The 22056-nt window shown below is 39.5% G+C and overlaps 1 pseudogene; it reads right to left on the minus strand.

The window, feature by feature from the left end:
- Positions 1-5714: 5714 nt before the first annotated feature.
- LOC143676597 (thymosin beta-4-like) lies at positions 5715-5849 on the minus strand (annotated as a pseudogene).
- Between the last annotated feature and the right edge of the window lie 16207 nt (positions 5850-22056).

A 22056-nucleotide genomic window follows, 5' to 3' on the forward strand; every position in this document is an offset into this window, starting at 1 on the left:
AAATAGTGTATGATCTCACTGATATGAACTAATTATAATAAGCAAACTCATTGAGTTAGAAACTAGAATATGCGTTACCAGGGGATAGATTAGGGACAGAAAATGGAGAGCTGATGCTTAATTTGTGCAGAATTTACATTTTGTTTGAATGTAAAAGTTTGGAAATATTTGGGAATGGATAGTGGTGATTGTGAGTGTAATTAATAAAACTGAATCATGGCTGTGAATGTGGTCGCATTCACACTTTTGTGTATGGAGTATATGGAAGTTTTGGGTTGTTTATGTTACTAGAAGGAAAGTTAGAAGATAAAACCTGGGACTGTATAATACAGTGACTCATATTGTGGATGATAGGCTGTGGTTCATAGCACAAATATAAGAATCTTCTTTCATGAATTATAAAAAACATATGTCATGATTACAAGGTATTAATAATAGGGTGGTATATGAGAAAAATACACCTAGCTATAGTTCACGTTATTATTTTAGTGTTCTTTCATCAATTTTAACAATGGTACCAATGTAATGTGTCAATAATGGGGGTACATGGACGCATTGTATTTTTAATGTGTCCTTTTTGTAAACATACAACTTCCCTAACTACAAGAAGCAATAATGGAAGAAAAAAACCACAATACCAAGTGAAAGAAACCTGGCACAAAGTACTGCATATTGCATGATTCTGTTTTATTAAAATGTAAATATAAGTACATCTATGGAGACAGAATCGGATTAGTGGTTATGCAGGGCTGGGGAAAGATAGAGGGATTGAGATGTGACTGCTAAGGGGTATAGGGCTTTTCTTTCTGGAGTAATCAAAATGCTCTAAAATTGATTTTGATGGTGAATGCACAATTCTGGTTATACTAAAAGCCACTGATTGTACATTTTGGATGGATTGTATGGTATGTGAATATATCTCAATAAAACTACATTTTTTTTTAAACAGAGGAAACCTACCTCACACTATATAAAAATAAAATCAAAATGGATCAAAGATGTAAATATAAGAGCTAGAACTATCAAGTTCATAGTAGAAAATGTAGGGATGCATCTTCAGGACATTGTGTTAAGCATTGCTTTCTTGGACTTTACATCCAAAGCACAAGCAAAAAAAAAAAAAAGGCAAAAGTAGATAAATGGAATTTCATCAAATTAAAAACTTTTTGCCTCAAAGCACTGCATCATAAAAGTTAAACAATAGCCTACACAATGATAGAAAATATTTCTCATATTTGACAAATGTTTAATATCCAGAATGTACAAAGAAATCCTTCAAGTTAGCAAATGTAAAACAGAAAAGAAATCAATTTTAAAAAGGCAAAACACTTGAATAGAATAGATGCCTCACCAAAGAATATACACAAATGGCCAGAAAGTATGTGAAAGTATGCTCAACATCATTAACCATCAGGGAAATGCAAATTAAAACCACACTGAGATACCGTTATACACCAGTTAGGATGACTGCTTATCAATAAAATGGAAATGACAAGTATTGGAGAGGATGAGGAGAAATAAGAACACGCATTCATTGCTGGTGGTGATGTAAAATGGTGCAGCTGCTGTGGAAGAAAGTTTGGTGGTTCCTCAGAAAGCTAAGTATAGAACTACCATATGACCCAGCAATCCTACAACTCAGCATATACCCCCAAACGTTTATTTGCACACCAATGTTCATAGCAGCATTATTCCCAATTGCCAAAAGAAGGGAGCAATCCAAGTGTCCACCAACTTTTGAATGAATAAAAAAAATGTGGTGTATATATGTGCAACGGAATATCACCCAGCTATAGAAAGTATGAATCTTAACCTATATAGCAACATGAGTGACTCTTGAAGACATTATATGGAATGAAATATGCAGACAGAAAAGGACAAATATTGTATGATCTCACTGGTATGAAACAATTAGAATAAGCAAACTAATAGGGTCAGAATCTAGAAAATAGGTTACCAGGGTATGGAATGGGGACAGGGAATGGGAAGGTAAGGTTTAAAATGTACAGGATTCCTATTTGGAATGATGGAAATGTTTTAATTAAGGATGTTGATGATGTAGCACAGTTTTGTGAACACAATCAACAGCACTGAAACATATATCTGAATGTGATTAAAAGGGGAAATGTTAGATTGCATATATGGTAACACAATAAACATTAAAATAACAATCAGTGGTACTACATTATGCAGTGGACCCTAAGCTAAACCATAGGCTTCAATTAATAGAACTATAAAAATGTGCTATCAACAATTTTAACAAATGTTTTACACCAATACAAGGTGTTGGTGGTGGGGTGGTATATGGGAATCCTGTATTTTATGCGTGATCTATAAACTTACAACTTTGCTTAAAAAAATAAATTGAAGCATTGAAGGATTATGTAAAATAAGATCATCAAATCATAATAATGTGTATAATTGTTAAAGAAAAAATAAAGAATACAAGCCAGAGAGAAAGAAAATCATGATGGAAAATAAAGCAGAATTTTAAAGTACTGATAAATCGTAAAGAAAAAAAAATGTATTCAAAATTAACATCTCAAAGGATAGTTTTGCTATTTGAGTACTTGGCTGAGGTGTGAATCTGGGACCTTGGCAAGGGAGCTAAGGATAGTACACAGGTGCAGGACAGAGAAAGAAGATGGATAAGAGACTTGGAATCTAGCACCCAAAGTGATCCAAGGGAAGGGAGAACAGGTGGGGTTGGAAATGGGGGCTAAATTTAAAAATACAATGCATGAGAATGTTTAGAATCAATGAAAAACTTGTATGTTTAGAATGAAGAAAGGTACGGAGCCTCACACAGAGTAAAATTAAAGCCTTATCATGGGGTTGCAGCAAAACACCAAATGCAAAAAAAGCATAAAAAGTTGGCAAAGAGAAGAGACCGTCTAACTGCGAAAAATGAGGTAGAGCTATAGTACTTTTCATTACTTAAAATAGAGGCTAGAAAATAATTAATAATAAAATCTTGGGACATAAAATAACTATCAAGTGAAAATACTAATCTGAGCTGAAATGAGATTAACTAATGATGATAATATTAAACTATTTTCAGAGTGTGTGTGTGTGAGAGAGAGAGAGAAAAAAACAGACACACACAGAAAAGGAGAGATAGAGACAAGAGGCAGAGATTCAGAGAGAAAAAACAGGATATCTGTCTGCATCTTTTGGCTTTAAAATTTTTATAGCACTTACCATATTAGCTTTTTTTAATTGGGAGAATTAAAAGAACATCATTTTGCTTTTTCCTAAAAATTAAAATGTAACTGAAACTCAATGAAATAAAAGCTTTATTTGTGTTACAATGTGATAAGAAGCAAATCACCTTGTTTCTCTGGTTTCTAAGTGGACCACGGTAGAGGCTGCAGGCTACCCATTAACCATCTGCTCCGGTGCAGTGACCAAAACATTGAAAGGAATCAGGAAAACCGCACCAAGTCTAATTGTTTTATGACAACTTTTTTTATGCCAGCTGTTTGCAAGGATGGGGTTCTAAGTGGATCACAGTGTAAAGTTTTCATTTTAGTGCAGTTGAGTCCTGCGGTTCCACAGAACATCAACAATTCATATTTGCTGGTTTACAATTCTCATTTTATTTACTTGAAAAGTCTGCCACTGAGGTTGAGGGTGATTTCTCCACCCAAACTGTTTTCTTTGGATTCCCATAGAGTAAAGCAGAACACATACATATTCTATTAAACTTTGGCTATAAGACTCTATAAGTATTTAATACATTCCGTCCCTGACAATAGTAGATACTTGGCCACAAAAGAGTGGGTCTACTTGTTTGTTTCCTGTTAGGTTATTCTTGTCTATCTAAGATGAGCTAATGCATTTGAAATAGCATTCATTTCTCCAGATTTGTGGTATAGCTGGAAATTACATTCCCGTAACTCTTTGTTTTGACTGGCTGGCTTCATGGTGAAGTCAGGTTAAAAAAACTGAAGAAAACTGTGGGTGGTTTCTCTCTGACACATTCTTAGAATAGGAGAAAATATTCAATTCCTCTCCTTACATGTTCCTTTTCATGTGGTGATTTCTTTCTTGTTACAAATAAGGAGTTTAGCTTGAATACTTTTGCCCATTGCTTTTCTATTGGTTAAAATCTGTGTGGTTTGAAATGTTATGTGTATTTGAGATGAGAGAGATGGTAAGTTGATTAACTAGAGTAGGGAATTTTTTTAAATTGTAAATTCACTAAACGATATTAAGGTGAATATTTCCTGTGAATTGTACATAATAAAAATGTTGCCCATGAGTGCTCATCCTTGATCTGTGAGTGCTGGATGGCATAAGTGCTAGTCCTGAGCATTCTACAGCCCTGTTTCTCTGCTTTCCATAGATCAGTTGTCGATGGACTTCATGACATTACATTTATATAGTGAGTTTAAATGGTCTATCTTAAGATCTTGGATTTCTTTAATTAATATTTGTTTTCCCTTGCTTCACGTTTAATCTATGGAACACCTGCAAGACTAGCATGGGTTACCACTTTGTACTTTATGATTTTAAAATAAATTTCATACAACCTTCGCTGTACAAACTATAATTGACAGCAGCTAAGATCACTTACAAAAATGAATTAAAATATTTAAGTTTAGAAGCAAGACTCTCAATCTTAAAATGTACCACCATTGGATATTTGAAATATGTAAAATGATGATTTGCCTTTTCCCGTATACGCAATCAGAACAGTGTTATAACGTATCATTAAATGGATGCTTGAAAAGCTCATCTCCTGTACTGGACAGTGCTTGATGGCTTGTGGCATCTTGGCCTTTTTTGTCTTCCTCAGTAACAGAATCCTGTTTGGCTGATGCATTGCTGCATGAATTAAAATGCTATATTTTCAGTCTTCCACAAACACTTGATATACCAATTTATGACCAATAAGATACAGGCAGAATACTTTTGGAGGAACAATTAAAAAAGAAGAAGAATCCCCTTCTTCTCTCCTTCTTCCACCTACAACTTGCAGTGCAAATGTGATAGCCGTAGCCCTTGCCATGACCTGAGACCATGAGCTGAGAATGAAGCTGGTAGTCCAAGGTTTTGGAAGATTCCCAACACTGGATATCTTTGGTAAGAAAGAGAAATAAAACTCCATCTTTTTAAAGATAGTTATGTTTTAAAAAGGTTATATGAACAAAAACCAATCCTAACTAATAAATCCCATATCCTACAATAATAACACATAATGACAGTCATAACTTTTATTTGGTTTTATGTGTCCAACCGTGGGCTAAATGCTTTACACTAATTAATTAATTTGATTCTCACTGAAACTTTATGAGCTGAATAACATTGAGTTCTTTTTTTTCCAGGGTTCAACTTTTATTAATTGCACACCTAAAAATTGTACATTCCAATAATTAAAATCATTTGGAAAAAAAAAGGTGCATTTTACAACCTACAGGACATCTTGGATCAGTTTTGCTTTTACTCTAGATCCACTGTTGTCCCCCCTGGCCTCTTCTTTCACCAGTGTGCCAGTTCACTTCCTAGCCTGCTGGCCAGAAAGGCAGAAAAAAAGAGGCAGGTGTCACCTTCCTTGTCAGAAGTTCCCGAGACTGTGACGTGCACAGGAAGCACAGTCATTTAAACTTGATCCAGCCTCTTTGCATCTTACAAAGTTAACAGCTAAAAGAAGTAAAATAAGAAGGCAATCCTTGTGGAATGGACAGTACATATTGGCAGTACACGCCTCATTATGATTCGCCTACTTGCTTCTCCTGTCTGATCGTTTCTTTGGAAGGCAGTGGATTTTTCTATTGCATTTTCTGTCTTTTCAATTGCAATTTATCTAATTTCTCAATCTCAGCCATATAAGATTTATCCAACATGGTTGTAGACAAAGCTGAGTGAGGTGCATGAGTGAGAGAAGCTCAGTTTGCACAGTGGCTGTCACCAAGTCTGTGACTTCTTTTTAATGGATGAGAAAACTGAAGCCTAGAAGATTGAAGAAGCAGACAGAAGATCCAGGCTTGAAATCTAGGCATCCTGACTCTCAAGATTTGGTTCCCACCACTAGTCATGAGCTACCCTTGGAAAATTCAGTGTTGGCCACTTCGTAGTCAAAATCAGATATCCTGTTTATATATATATATATATATATATATCACAGCCCCTGCAGCACTTAGCTGGAGGCACAGAAAAGAAGAAAGTGAGCATTTATTAGCTGTTCTTTTCCAGCACTGTGATACACATGATATAGACTCTCATTTAATTTAAACCGTTGTCCCTGTGAAGCAACACAAGCACAAGTGTTACAAGTGTTTTAGAGCTACATCAATTAGATTCAGATCCTAGAATCCCCCCAGTTACCAGGCTTGCGATATTAGTCAAATTAGATGATTTCCATGCCTCAATTTCTTCATCTGTATAATGGAGGAAATAATAGTGCCTGAATAGTCAGTTTGTTGAGGGTTAGGATAGTATCTGAGAAGTGCTAAGGAGGGAGCCTGGCACATAGTACCTACTCAATGCGATTCTTTGATTGATATTTGTATTAGTCAAGATCCTCTAGGGGAACAGAATGAACAGGAGATATCTGTAAATATTGTAAGATTTTATAAAAATGTCTCATGCAACTGTGGGAATGCACAAGTCCAAACTACGTATGGTAGGCTGGAAGCTGGAAACTCTGATGAGAGTTTTTGATGAATTTCCCAGGAGGAGCTGTCTGGCTGAAGTAGAGATAAAAGTTCTCACTTAGGACTGCTTAAGTCATCATTTCTCCTTTGAAAGCTGTCAACTGTCAACTGATTGAATTAAACATCTTTCATTGTCGAAGAAACTCTCTTTAGTTGATCGTAGATATAATAAACTTGTGACTTAACTGCAAGAAACATTCTCACAATAAGAGTTAGGCCAGTGCTTGCTTGACTAGACAACTGGTCACCATTACCTGGCCAAGCTGACACATCAACCCAACCAATATACTATCCCTCTCATATGACAGGTGGGGAAGCTGAGGTCCAGAGAAGTCAGTTAACCAGCTGTCCTAGATTGGGTGCTATTGGAAACCAGCTCTTGGAGAGAAATCCACCTGCAAGATGTTTATTGGAGAATATCTCTGCAATACAGCTGCAGCTGAGCGAGGGAAGCAGGTTCCAGCAGAGGGAGGAATGTTAACCTGATGCAGATGCTAACATGCTACAGGGATCCCACTGATTCCACAGCAAGATCTGGCCTGGGACCACCCCTCAGGGCTGTTGCCACCGGAAGCAGACCCTAGGCCTTTGCACCTGTGCTTTGTCTACTCCATGGATGGCAGTAGTGCCAGGAAAGGGGGCATAACCCAGGGCGAGGCAGCTCCTTCTAGCAGAGGGCAATATTCAGGGAGGACTTACCTGAAAGTCTTCAGGACTCTGGTTGTGGCAGCTTGGAGTACAGGTGCCTCAGCTGTGGAGGGGGCATCTGGCCTACACTCTACAATGCCAAGATCACAGAGTGGTAAGTGATAGAGCTGTGAACAAATTCATATCTGAATGGCTTTAAATCATTGCTTCCTTGGGCTGTGTACCAAATCTAACACCTCTACTAGAACTTTATTGAGAGGTTACCACAGAATTGCTTAGGAGCACACCTTACATGGAGAAATCTCCCATAAATTAACCACTTACCAGGAGAATTTGATATTATTTATTTCAGCATTTGGCATTATTTATGTCTTCTTGAAGGAGTTTCTCTTAGGCTGCTTCCCCAAGACACATAGAGACACAGAGGTAAAAAGGAAGAACTGTAAGAAAAACTACTGAGATGAATGAGAAGGCTGATACATCATATAATGCCTGGTCAATGTTTTTATGTTTTCTCCATTACCTAGCTAACTATTAACTATCAGTATCATACGTTGAGTCTAAGGCAAATAAACCTTCAGTGGTAGGTCTAGATTTTCTGACCAAAATCCTTTGGGAGGCAGTGTGCTGAGAGGAAAAATGCTGAGCGAAGGAACAAGGAACCTGCTCCAGGCATATCATCATTCCCTCTTCCATCAAATCCATAGTTCCTGTATTAGTTAGGGTTCTCTAGAGAAACAGAATCAACAGGGAACACTTGCAAATATAAAATTTATAAAAGTGTCTCACGTGACCGTAGGAACGCAGAGTCCAAAATCCACAGGGCAGGCTGCGAAGCTGATGACTCCAATGGATGGCCTGGATGAACTCCACAGGAGAGGCTCGCCAGCCCAAGCAGGAATGCAACTTATCTCCTCTGAGTCCTCCTTAAAAGGCTTCCCATGATTGCATTTAGCATCACTAATTGCAGAAGACACTCCCCTTTGGCTGATCACAAATGGAATCAGCTGTGGATGTAGCTAACGTGATCATAACCTAATCCTATGAAATGTCCTCATTGCAACAGACAGGCCAGTGCTTACCCAATCAGATGAACAGGTACCACAACATGGCCAAGTTGACACCTGTCCCTAACCATGACAGTCCACCCCTTGTCAACTTGGCACCTATACCTTAGATTTCCAAATGAAAACAAAAATAAGCACACATTTTTTCTTTTACCTGACAATACTCAACTGTCCTGCATATAACTGGAAACACATTAAATCTCTCCAGAATAGGGTGCAAATCCTTGGACAACATTCATTCTTAAACTTGATATCTTACAACTTAAATAGTATAACACAAACAAAACAGCATTACAGTCCTCGTTTCTGTAACTGATCACGTGGTCGAAGTTCATATTTATCACTACCTTCTTCCACTACCCATTCCATGTTCCCTTTCCCCTCAGCAAGCACTTCAGCTGGCCGTGGTTCTTTGCCTGGTGGGGTGACCCAAACCTTCATTCCTGAAGTCTCAGAGCCATTAGTGGTCCTGCCTGGATTGTGTTGTTGCAGTTTTCCATTGATTTTAATCACAGGGCATGGTAGTACTAATAGACGCCCCAGGGGATCTCCTATATTCCAAGAAAACTCTTCTTTACCTCCATTATGTAGTTGCAGTCCTACTTCCTTCTGATAGTCAGGGTCAATTACCCCAGACAATAATGTAATTCCCTTCTTGGTGTGTTGATCCAGAGGCATAAGTAGCCCAAAGTGGCCAGGTGGCAATCTTAACTTCCAGTTCAGTGGTATCACTGTTGTTTCTCCTGGAGAAAGCACACCCCGTTTTGGAACTAAAACCTGTAGACCAGCAGAACTCAGGGTAGCAGGGACAGGAAGCAAAAATTTTCCCAGTGGATCACTAGGAGTAATAGTGAGTGGCACCACACCCATTTCCACCCCTTGGTTCCTGGACCCATGGATCCTGACTATGGGAGAAACAGCACCATACAGTGGACGCTGATTCAGAGCATACACAGCTTCCTGGAGAACATTACCCCAGCCTTTCAAGTTTTTGCCACCTAGTTGGCACCGTAATTGAGTTTTCAAAAGGCCATTCCACCGTTCTATCAATCCAGCTGCTTCTGGATGATGGGGAACATGGTAAGACCAGAGAATTCCATGAGCATGTGCCCATTCCCGCACTTCATTTGCTGTGAAGTGTGTTCCTTGATCCGAAGCAATGCTATGTGGAATACCATGGCGATGGATAAGGCATTCTGTAAGCCCACGGATAGTAGTTTTGGCAGAAGCATTGCGTGCAGGGAAAGCAAACCCATATCCAGAGTATGTGTCTATTCCAGTTAGAACAAATCGCTGCCCCTTCCATGAAGGGAGTGGTCCAATGTAATCAACCTGCCACCATGTAGCTGGCTGGTCACCTCGGGGAATGGTGCCATATCGGGGGCTGAGTGTGGGTCTCTGCTGCTGGCAGATTTGGCACTCAGCAGTGGCTGTAGCCAGGTCAGCCTTGGTGAGTGGAAGTCCATGCTGCTGAGCCCATGCATAACCTCCATCCCTACCACCATGACCACTTTGTTCATGAGCCCATTGGGCAATAACAGGAGTTGCTGGGGAAACAGGCTGACTGGTATCCATAGAACGGGTCATCTTATCCACTTGATTATTAAAATCTTCCTCTGCTGAAGTCACCCTCTGGTGTGCATTCACATGGGACACAAATATCTTCATGTTTTTAGCCCACTCAGAAAGGTCTATCCACATACTTCTTCCCCAGACCTCTTTGTCACCAATTTTCCAATTATGGTCTTTCCAAGTCCCTGACCATCCAGCCAAACCATTAGCAACAGCCCATGAGTCAGTATACAAACGCACCTCTGGCCAGTTTTCCTTCCAAGCAAAATGAACAACCAGGTGCACTGCTCGAAGTTCTGCCCACTGGGAGGATTTCCCCTCACCACTGTCCTTTAAAGACACCCCAGAAAGGGGTTGTAATGCTGCAGCTGTCCACTTTCGGGTGGTACCTGCATATCGTGCTGAACCATCTGTAAACCAGGCCCGAGTTTTCTCTTCCTCAGTCAATTCACTGTAAGGAACTCCCCAAGAGGCCATAGCTCTGGTCTGGGAAAGAGAAGGTAATGTGGCAGCAGGAGTGGAAACCATGGGCATCTGTGCCACTTCTTCATGTAACTTACTTGTGCCTTCAGGACCTGCTCTGGCTCTATCTCGTATATACCATTTCCACTTTACAATAGAGTGCTGCTGTGCACGCCCAACTTTATGGCTTGGTGGGTCAGACAACACCCAACTCATGATAGGCAACTCAGGTCTCATGGTAACTTGGTGGCCCATGGTTAAGCGTTCAGTCTCTACTAAGGCCCAGTAGCAGGCCAAAAGCTGTTTCTCAAAAGGAGAGTAGTTATCTGCAGCAGATGGTAAGGCTTTACTCCAAAATCCTAAGGGTCTGCGTTGTGATTCTCCTACTGGGGCCTGCCAAAGGCTCCAGACAGCATCTCTATTTGCCACTGACACTTCCAGCACCATTGGATCTGCTGGATCATATGGCCCAAGTGGCAGAGCAGCTTGCACAGCAGCCTGGACCTGTCGCAGAGCCTCCTCTTGTTCAGGTCCCCACTCAAAATTGGCAGCTTTTCTGGTCACTCGATAAATGGGCCGGAGTAGCACACCCAAATGAGGAATATGTTGTCGCCAAAATCCAAAAAGACCAACTAGGCGTTGTGCCTCTTTTTTGGATGTGGGAGGGGCCAGATGCAGCAATTTATCCTTCACCTTAGAAGGGATATCTCGACAAGCCCCACACCACTGGACACCTAGAAATTTTACTGAAGTGGAAGGCCCCTGTATTTTTGTTGGATTTATCTCCCATCCTCTGACACGCAAATGCCTTACCAGTAAATCTAGAGTAGTTGCTACTTCTTGTTCACTAGGTCCAATCAACATGATATCATCAATATAATGGACCAGTGTGATGTCTTGTGGGAGGGAGAAACGATCAAGGTCTCTGCGAACAAGATTATGACATAGGGCTGGAGAGTTGATATACCCCTGAGGTAGGACAGTGAAAGTATATTGCTGACCTTGCCAGCTGAAAGCAAACTGTTTCTGGTGGTCCTTACTAATAGCTATTGAGAAAAAAGCATTTGCCAGATCAATAGCTGCATACCAGGTACCAGGGGATGTATTGATTTGCTCAAGCAATGATACTACATCTGGAACAGCAGCTGCAATTGGAGTTACCACCTGGTTGAGTTTACGATAATCCACTGTCATTCTCCAAGACCCATCTGTTTTCTGCACAGGCCAAATAGGAGAGTTGAATGGGGATGTGGTGGGAATCACCACCCCTGCATCTTTCAAGTCCTCAAGAGTGGCAGTAATCTCTGCAATCCCTCCAGGAATACGGTATTGCTTTTGATTTACTATTTTGCTTGGTAGGGGCAGTTCTAGTGGCTTCCACTTGGCCTTTCCCACCATAATAGCCCTCACTGCACGAGTTAGAGAACCAACGTGGGGATTCTGCCAGTTGCTCAGTATGTCTATGCCAATTATACATTCCGGAACTGGGGAAATAACTACAGGATGGGTCCGGGGGCCCACTGGACCCACTGTGAGACGGACCTGAGCTAAAACTCCATTGATCACCTGGCCTCCATAAGCCCCCACTCTGACTGGTGGTCCAGAGTGACGTTTTGGGTCCCCTGGAATTAATGTCACTTCTGAACCAGTGTCTAATAATCCCCGAAATATCTGATCATTTCCTTTTCCCCAATGCACAGTTACCCTGGTAAAAGGCCGTCGGTCTCCTTGAGGAAGACTTAGAGGAAGGTCAACAGTATAAATTTGTGGCAGTGTAACAGGTTTCTTCCCCATAGGGACCTGGCCTCCCCTTCATTCAAGGGGCTCAGGGTCTGTAAACTGTTTCAAGTCTGGAAATTGATTAAGGGGCCGTGATTCTGTGTTTTTGTAATTCAGGTTAGACTTCTGTTCCCTTGACCTAGAACTCTTTTGTTTATACAGCTCCAACAAGAATTTAGTAGACTGCCCTTCTATTGTATTTCTAGGCACCCCATGATTTACTAGCCAATGCCACAAATCTCTGCGTGTCATATAATTTTGATGCCTCCTTTGAGTTTGTTGTCTATTATAATACCCACGTCTACCCTGTCTTTGGTGATTAAGTGCTGCCACCTGGCTTCTGCCAACTCGGGATCCTGTCATCCCCATTGTGTTTAAGGATTCCAGCTCAGTGACAGCAGTTCCTACAGTAATATCTGACCTACAGAGAATTGCAACCACAGAGCTCTTGAGGGATGATGGTGCTAGTCTCACAAACTTATTTCTCACTGTTCTGGTAAAAGGTGCATCTTCTGGACATTCCTGGGGTGTAAGAGCAGGCTTTGCATGATAAATCCACTCTAACATCCCAATCTCTCTAAGCCTCTGGATCCCCTCATCTACATTATACCAGGGCAGTTCTGGCATTTCAACCTCAGGTAATGTTGGCCACCTTTTGATCCATGTTTCAACTAACCACCCAAACAAGCTGTTAACACCTTTTCTAACTGCTCTAGCTATAACATTGAATGCAGAATCTCTGCTTAGTGGGCCCATATCAATAAATTCAGCCTGATCCAGCCTTATATTCCTCCCACCATTATCCCACACTCTTAAAATCCATTGCCACACATATTCCCCTGATTTCTGTCTATATAAATTGGAAAACTCACACAGTTCTTTTGGAGTATAACGTACCTCCTCATGTGTGATACTTTGTACCTCACCTTTAGGGGCCTGTTGGGACTTTAGTCTAGTTATAGGTCTAGAAGAAATGAGGGGTGGTGGGGGTGGGTCATGAAAAGAATTAGAAATATCTTCCAAGCCATTTGCTTCAGGGCTTTCATTTGCAGTTTCATCTGGTGAAACAGGATTAATAACTCTAGGGCTAATCCCTTCAGGAGGAGGTTGGGTGGCCAATTCCTCAAGGCAGGCTGAAGGTGGGGCGGCTATGTCCTCAGGGCAGACTATTACAGGGTTATCTAAAGAAGGCTCAGCATGGTCTAGGGTTTCAACCTCACCCCCAACATCATTATCAATCCATATGTCACCATCCCATTTTTCAGGGTCCCACTCCTTTCCAATCAATGCCCTCACTTTAACGGCAGACACCATGCAAGACTGAGATTTCAGTTTACGTTGTAAAGTTGCTACTCTAACAATAAGATTCTGAGTCTGATTTTCAGAGATCTCAAGTCTACGGCTACAGGAAATAAAATTTTCCTTGAGGATACTCATAGAAACCTCTACATCTTTCAGACGGCACTTAAGCTTCTTGTTTGAAGCCTTAAGCCCATCCCTTTCACCCTTTAATGCAGACAGTGTATCTAACAACAACCAACCAACATCTCTATAACTCTTATTTCTACAAAACTCTGTAAAGGTGTCAAGAACATTATCCCCCAGAGTCTGGCTTCGTACAAGTGAAGCATTAGGAGAATCGAATGATGATATTTTGACTATCTCCTTTGCCAACTCAGTCCATGGATTGGGAGTGTCATTCTGATTATGGGAATCAGAGTCCTTAGTGTCTCTGAGCCCAGTCAGAGTAGAAAACCATTCATAAAAACCCATTTTTTAAGATTCTGTTCCTTAAGAACCACTCCTGGTACCAAGATGTATTAGTTAGGGTTCTCTAGAGAAACAGAATCAACAGGGAACACTTGCAAATATAAAATTTATAAAAGTGTCTCACGTGACCGTAGGAACGCAGAGTCCAAAATCCACAGGGCAGGCTGCGAAGCTGATGACTCCAATGGATGGCCTGGATGAACTCCACAGGAGAGGCTCGCCAGCCCAAGCAGGAATGCAACTTATCTCCTCTGAGTCCTCCTTAAAAGGCTTCCCATGATTGCATTTAGCATCACTAATTGCAGAAGACACTCCCCTTTGGCTGATCACAAATGGAATCAGCTGTGGATGTAGCTAACGTGATCATAACCTAATCCTATGAAATGTCCTCATTGCAACAGACAGGCCAGTGCTTACCCAATCAGATGAACAGGTACCACAACATGGCCAAGTTGACACCTGTCCCTAACCATGACAGTTCCCCTGTGCCAGAAACTTCCTTACTACACAGGGTCTGAGGGAAAAAGCTGAGAATTTCACTGCAGAAGACAGCCATGCTTGGAGACTGACAATGCACATGGAAGTGTATTGTTAAGAAACTTTCCTTGTTTAACCCAGCTTTTCCAAAATTTATCTTCCCATCTCATCCTTTCTTGGATCGTTGATATACTATAAGGATGCTCATGGGGAAAAGTTGCTCATTCTCTGTTCATAGAGTCCCCTCTATGGGGGACTATGAAACTTTTCCATTCCTGTTTCATTTTTGTCTCTTTGTATTTCTTAGTTGGGGAGATGGATGGTTGCTTCTCTGTATCTAGGTCCACGCTGTTCCCTCTATCCACCGGAACAGATGTAAGAGAGCCCCAGCAGCTGCAGCCATATGAGGCCTGGACTCTAATCACATTGTGAAACCTCCCCATTGTCCAGTATACAATGAATGAGTCTATTCTTGATGTTTGTTGATTGCAGCTTTGGTTCCTGTTCCCTCTCCTAATGTGTTGCATCATAGGTCTGGGGTCCTGCATTGATCTTTGGCCTCTACTCTACCTAGCATTCCTATTCCTTACACCCTATCTTTGCCTGACTGGTTCACTGACTGCCAGTCTAGCCCCTTCCAGTTTTCTTCCTTGGGAAACCAGAGCCAGTCCTTATAGTTGAGTATCTTCTCTCATATAGCTCAGCACAAGCTATTGTCTTCAACCTAGTACCTTCTTGGAGTTTCACTTTAATCAGCATTTAGCACCACCTTGTCCTGTGCTTTCCTGAGCCATGCCTGAGCTTGCCCCAGGCCACCTAGATTCCTAATTTTGGATTGGGCCGGGCAACTGGATTTCCCTTAGCCCTTGCACCAAAACAATGTCAGAAGGTAAGATGGAAGAATTGTACTGCTAGCTAGAACTATTTCTCGCTTCCTTTGCACCTTTCATTTTGGGCTCATTCCTGCATGCCTCTGCCTGGCATTTCTCCCCTTTAGGAGCCAGATGAGAGAGCCAAGATTAGGCTGATTCAGTGTTACCTGCCCAATTCTACTTAATCTGGTTATGCTAGGGACTGTTGCATTGTGAGCTGTATGGAGACAGAAAGTCACTGTGATCCTCTATTGGGGGTGTCCAATAATAGATGTTTTGTCAGCTCAGTCAAGTGTAAGTGCGGTGCTAAACACTGTACATGTGAGGAGAAGTAAGACATAAGCCTATCCTTGATAGCTCTGTAATCTAGCTGGAGAGATAGTCCATTACATCAAAAAATCAGTATTGATAAAATTAAGCACTGCTACATGGCTGAATGCTTAAGTCAATGATAGCCACAGTCAGTCAGAGAAGGGTTGTTACTCACCACCTCTGCTTTGACTCGAGAAGACCTCATAGAGAGGGAAAACCTGAGCGGCAGAGGACTTCCTGCCACAGGCTATTTGTTGAACAAATGTTAGCAAGGAACTGTTTGGGGTGTAGGAAGATATATAGAGCAAGGTCCTTGATTTCAGGTCCCTGCAATATAATTTAGAAAGAGAATTAACATAACACATGTTGTGATATATGTCAAATACCCACATGTGGCACAGATGGCAAGTGCTGCAGAAGTTAGAGGAAAGGGATGTCAAGGAGGGCCAAAGAAATTGTGAAAAGTATTATTGGGGCAGCAGAAATTCAATAATAGACATTATTGAAATGTCACCCAATGGGTGTGGCATTTGGGTAATGGAGGGGTACCAGGAGTGGTTCCATTATTAGGAATAATGGTCTAAGAAAGAGACACTCATATTTAGAGAGGCTACATGTCTTGGTTTGTCCAGAAGGCTCAATTATTAATAGCACTGCCCATCAATGCCCCAGTGATAAATTAGATGGTCACTGAACTTCGTGGAACTCTTCTATAATCTCTTTCAATGAGCATTCCATTAGTATGTCTACTAGAGATCTCCAACTTCAAAGATGTGACTCTTTCTTGGTTTCTGTTTTAGGTGTTTTTAGTTTGGTTGTTTTGTGGTATTTCTAGTACAACTCTTAGAGTGAACATAGAATATACAGAATAAGGTATTTGTCTTTGACCCACCATTACATGCATTGAATACAACCCTCTTTTGTTTGGATGGTGATAGAGTGTGAGTGTGATTTCTCTCTACTTTCCCCTATGATCCTTTATGTTAGATAATGGCAGACATCCCCATTCCCATTATTGGGAGATAGAAGCTCCAGTAAATGAATTTGAAGAAAAAGGTATTCCTTATAAAAATGGCTTAAAAAGAGGTTTCTGTTTTTGACAAAAGATTTTACATTACTGCATGACTTCTTTCAAACCTGTCAGGTTTAACCTGCTGGTGTCCATGTGCTAAAATATGATAGGATAATAGGTGCTGATTTTCCAAAGGAGTAGATGTTTCCTGCGATGAGTTGAACCCTGTTAGAAATCTAGTTTTACAGTTTGGAGAAATCCACAAATTTAAGTTCTGTTTCAAATTCAGAGGTAAAATAAGTAAGTAATTGTATTTAAGAAAGTAGGCAATCAGAACTCCATGTAGTTTCACACATGAGAAAATAGAATGTGTTATATTCCAAACCCTTGTGACTTACGGGAAGTTTAAAAATAACAGTTATGTCTGCTGGAAGGAAAAAATACAACAACTTTTGTGGGTGTGTGTGCAGGACCTTAAATATACTGAATTTCTCATCTTATTTTCTCCTCATATGAATTCCCTATTCCCGACTTCCCACTCACCAAAATCTGTTTACTGTAGGTTAAAATTCCCACCCAGTTCGAATGTCAAAAATGAAAACAAATTTTCAGAGCTAGCTAAATAAAACTTTTATAAGTATCATTTTGTGATTCTCTTCTTCGTCTTTCTGTCTCTTTTCTCATCGTGTAAATTTGGCCATGGATCTCATGAGTATTTGGCTGCTTCCTAAGATATCTGGCGCTCATACCATCCTTATTTCCACTCCCAACTGGGAATCCTGAGAAATCAGCCTTATTTTGACTCTGTGGGTTCTAAACCCAGCCAAAACTTTAGAGTGAAAACAGAGAAAAGAGAACAGCCTGGGAAACATTAGGTGGGAAATACTGTTTGGTTTGTAGCTTGGTGGTAGATATTTCAGCTCTTATCCTACATGAATTCCCAGAATACTTCAACTGCTGCTGGTGGGGCTTTTCTGAAACTTAACCTTTTGGGAGTTTTGGATGGGAAAGCAGGGAAACTATTTCAAATCCATAACCTCTATCTGTGCATCCCAATTTGGTAGCTACTAGTCATGTATTTATTTAAATGTATGTCAATTAAAATAAAATAAAATTATAAAGTATTCACTAGCCACATGTGGGTAGTAGCTCCAATATTAGGTAAAGAAAAATAAACGGTTTCCATGAATGCAGGACATTTAAAATATGTGGTAAAATTCTCATTATATCGAATGTGACAATCACATATTTTCCCATAAAAGAGAGTATCATGAAAGTGTGTGGTCAATGAGACATATTTGGACAAAGAAACTCTTCAGTGTAAAAAAGAAAAGCTGAACTACATGGTAGGAAAAGGAAGTTTTGTTAATGCCACCACAGATATATTAAAATTTTTAGAAGACTTTAGCTCATTTCTTATATATTCTTTAAATGTCTAGTCCTGAGTATTTCAAAAGTCATGTGTTTTCGATTCAACTTAAGAAAAAAAAATTGCAAAAATGCTGAAACAATGCCTTAGGTGACCTTTCATTTACATCATCCTTACAATTAAAAATAAACATATTATTTAAGAATCTCCATCTACTTCAATATACAAAAGTCTCAAAAAAGGCAAAATGAACAGATGTGATTGCTGGCTCTCTTTCTGATTTTATGTATAATTTCTGTAATTTATCTTTCTTAACTTCAGTTTATCCACAATAAAATTTTTAATAACAACTACTTTAGAAGAATTTTTAATGAGCTTAGGTATTAAAGCAAAATGTAACTGTTTATCTTGGAAATTTCTATTCTAAAGCAAATTTCTATGGCACTGTTTTAATTAGCAGTACAAATATAATGCATGTAACAGAGAAAAGTTTATTGAAGCAAACCAAAATTCAAAATCAAATAGGTAAGTTGAGAAGAAATTACTTAATAATTCATTGTGTTCCATAATAATCCATATACCATAGATATCGTGATTTATAACACGTGGGTATAATATAACAAAAAGCTATTTACAGAAACTTTTCCTAAAATTGAAAAATGAAGACTAAATTTTATTGAATTAGACATTCATTTTTTATAATTTATTTATTCATTTTCAACAAATATTTATTAGGTTCCTACTGTATGCAAGGCACTATATTAGGCATCAGGAGTAGAGTGGTGAATGAGAGAGGTCATGTCACATTCTAGAGGTGGACACACACAATAAACTCATAAGTGTATAATTTTCAATAATAATAAGTTCTATGAAGACCATAAAACAATGCTTCAATAGAGAGTAATGGGGACAGATGTGGGGCAGCAGCACAAGGAGTGGTCAGAGAAATTTTCTTTTTTAGTGATAAGATTTCAGGATGGAAGGCACTAGTGGAAGACACAAGAATCTTGTATTTGCTGATTTTAAAGTACGTCTGTTCACAGCTTTAGCTAAATGCCATTGTGGCTAGTACATGGAAAGGATGAAAAACATTTTTAAAAGATTTCTTGAGGGCAAGAGCCAAAGACTTCTATCCCATCTATTCAACAACTATGTTTTGCATGTTTATAATGTTTCATACTGTGGGTTAGAAACTGGAAACACAATTCTGGGCACAAAGAGCCTCCTCAATTTCCTCTGTGGGCAGACTTTCAGGATTGTTGACCCTCAGGAATGGAGAGGGTGGTGGTTTAAGGATGGTGCTTCCATTACCCTTGGGAGGAAAAAAGCAGCAGGATTTTAAAAACAAACACAAAAATAACAACAGTGAGAGAGGAAATTTTAAAATTATATGACGCCCAAAGGCCTTCCTCTTTGGTTAGAAATTGCTGTTTTACCACCTGCCCCAACAAGATCTATGCTTGGCAGTGCAATATTTATAGCCCCAAGATGAAAACTAAGAAGTCTTCTCTTTAATTAGATCTTTGTAAAAACTATGAATGGTCAGTAAAAAAGGAGATACGGCCAGAGGCTGATTTTGTTTTGCTTGTCTCTCTTCCACCTCCTTTTTACAGGCTGCAGTTTGTTTCCCACTAATTGTCTTGGGCATGGACTTGGCAAGCTTATCTGCGGGACTTTCTCTGTTGTGGGCTAGGTTAGCTTCATCCCATGGGAGAAAAGTAGGATCTGGTTCATTGAATCTATGACCTAAAAAAAAGAATCACTGAGGAAGTTGTCCTATAATTTTGAAGTTTATTTTGTAAACACATCCTCTTTAATCTTGATTTCCAAACTATTCTGTCTCACTTCAAAGTACTTCCATGCCAACCCCAAGTCACATTTCTGGTGCATGGCAAGGAATGAACCTGGCAAAACCAGCCAGCGTTATCAGTCACCACTCAGCTTAGCCTTTTTAAAAATCCTAGGAAGCTACTGTAAGTTCCTTAAACAATTATTAAAAACGGTTTTGAAAGACGAATTTATCTAATTAGCTCATTCATTTCAAGATCTAACTTTAGAAAGTAAATGGGGACAGGCCCTATTGCCGTTAAATTATGTCCCCCCAAAAGATGTGCTCAGGTCGTAACGTACCTATGAATGCAATCTTATTTGGAAATAGGGTCTTTACACTTGTGATTAGTTAATAAGAGGTCCTACTGGATTAGGAAAAGCCGAAGAAGAGGGAATTTTGGACTCAGAGACACACCGGCAAAGACAGCCACGTGAAGACGGAGACAACCGTGAGCCAAAGAGTGACTGGGACCTCCAGAAACTGGAAAAGGAAAGGAAAGATTCTTTCCTAGAATCCTGGAGGCAGCAGGACCCTGGCAACACCTTAATTTTGGACTTCTAGCTTCTAGAACTATGGGAGAATAAATTTCTGTTGTTTTAAGCCACCCAGTTGGTGGCCATTTTTAAATGCTTTTTTCTTATGAGAGAAGTTGTAGATTTGCAGAAAAATCATGCATGAAATAAAGAGTTCACATATGACACCTTTTATTAACACCTTGCAATAGTGTGGGGCACATCCGTTACAATTCATGAAAGTGTATTTGTATAATTGTACTATTAACTATATGCCATTGTTCAAAACAGCACTCTGTTTGTGTTGTACAGTCCTATGGGCTTTTTTAAGAATTTTTATTCTAGGAAAATATATACAAACTAAAATTTCCCCCTTTAACCACATTCAAATGTATACTTCAGTGCTGTTAATTATGTTCACAGTGTTTTTGCAATTTTTTTTTTTAATGGCAGCCCTAGGAAACTCACACAGGCATGAGGTTGTACTGCTGGCAGATGGTGGAGTAGGGATCTAAACCCTGGAGACCAGGCTTTTAGCATGTAGCCACAATTGCCTTCCACAGAGGAGTATTGCAAGAGCACACTCTCCATGGCATAGGCATATGCATTCATTGTTTCATGTCATTCATTCAATCAGTCAATATTTGACTGAGTACATAATATTGCTGTAAAGGCTTCTATTACATATGCCCTTTTTTTATGTTTTTTTTTATTAATTAAAAAAACTTAACAAAACATTTAGAAATCATTCCATTCTACATGTACAATCAGTAATTCTTAATATCATCATATAGTTGCATATTCATCATTTCTTAGTACATTTGCATCGATTTAGAAAAAGAAATAAAAAGACAACAGAATAAGAATTAAAACGATAATAGAGAGAAAAAAAAAACCTATACCTCACATGCAGCTTCATTCAATGTTTTAACATAATTGCATTACAATTAGGTAGTATTGTGCTGTCCATTTCTGAGTTTTTATATCCAGTCCTGTTGCACAGTCTGTATCCCTTCAGCTCCAATTACCCCTTCTCTTTTTTTTTTTTTAATTAACGGAAAAAATGAAATTAACCCAACATTTAGAAATCATACCATTCTACATATGCAATCAGTAATTCTTAACATCATCACATAGATGCATGATCATCGTTTCTCAGTACATTTGCATCGGTTTAGAAGAACTAGCAACACAACCGAAAAAGATATAGAATGTTAATATAGAGAAAAAAATAAAAGTAATAATAGTAAAAACAAACAAAACAAAACAAAAACCTATAGCTCAGATGCAGCTTCATTCAGTGTTTTAACATGATTACTTTACAATTAGGTATTATTGTGCTGTCCATTTTTGAGTTTTTGTATCTAGTCCTGTTGCACAGTGTGTATCCCTTCAGCTCCAATTGCCCATCATCTTACCCTGTTTCTACCTCCTGCTGGACTCTGTTACCAATGACATATTCCAAATTTATTCTTGAATGTCCGTTCACATCAGTGGGACCATACAGTATTTGTCCTTTAGTTTTTGGCTAGACTCACTCAGCATAATGTTCTCTAGGTCCATCCATGTTATTACATGCTTCATAAGTTTATCCTGTCTTAAAGCTGCATAGTATTCCATCGTATGTATATACCACAGTTTGTTTAGCCACTCTTCTGTTGATGGAGATTTTGGCTGTTTCCATCTCTTTGCAATTGTAAATAACGCTGCTATA

Source organism: Tamandua tetradactyla, chromosome 3, assembly GCF_023851605.1.
Source record: "Tamandua tetradactyla isolate mTamTet1 chromosome 3, mTamTet1.pri, whole genome shotgun sequence".
Classification (NCBI taxonomy): domain Eukaryota; kingdom Metazoa; phylum Chordata; class Mammalia; order Pilosa; family Myrmecophagidae; genus Tamandua; species Tamandua tetradactyla.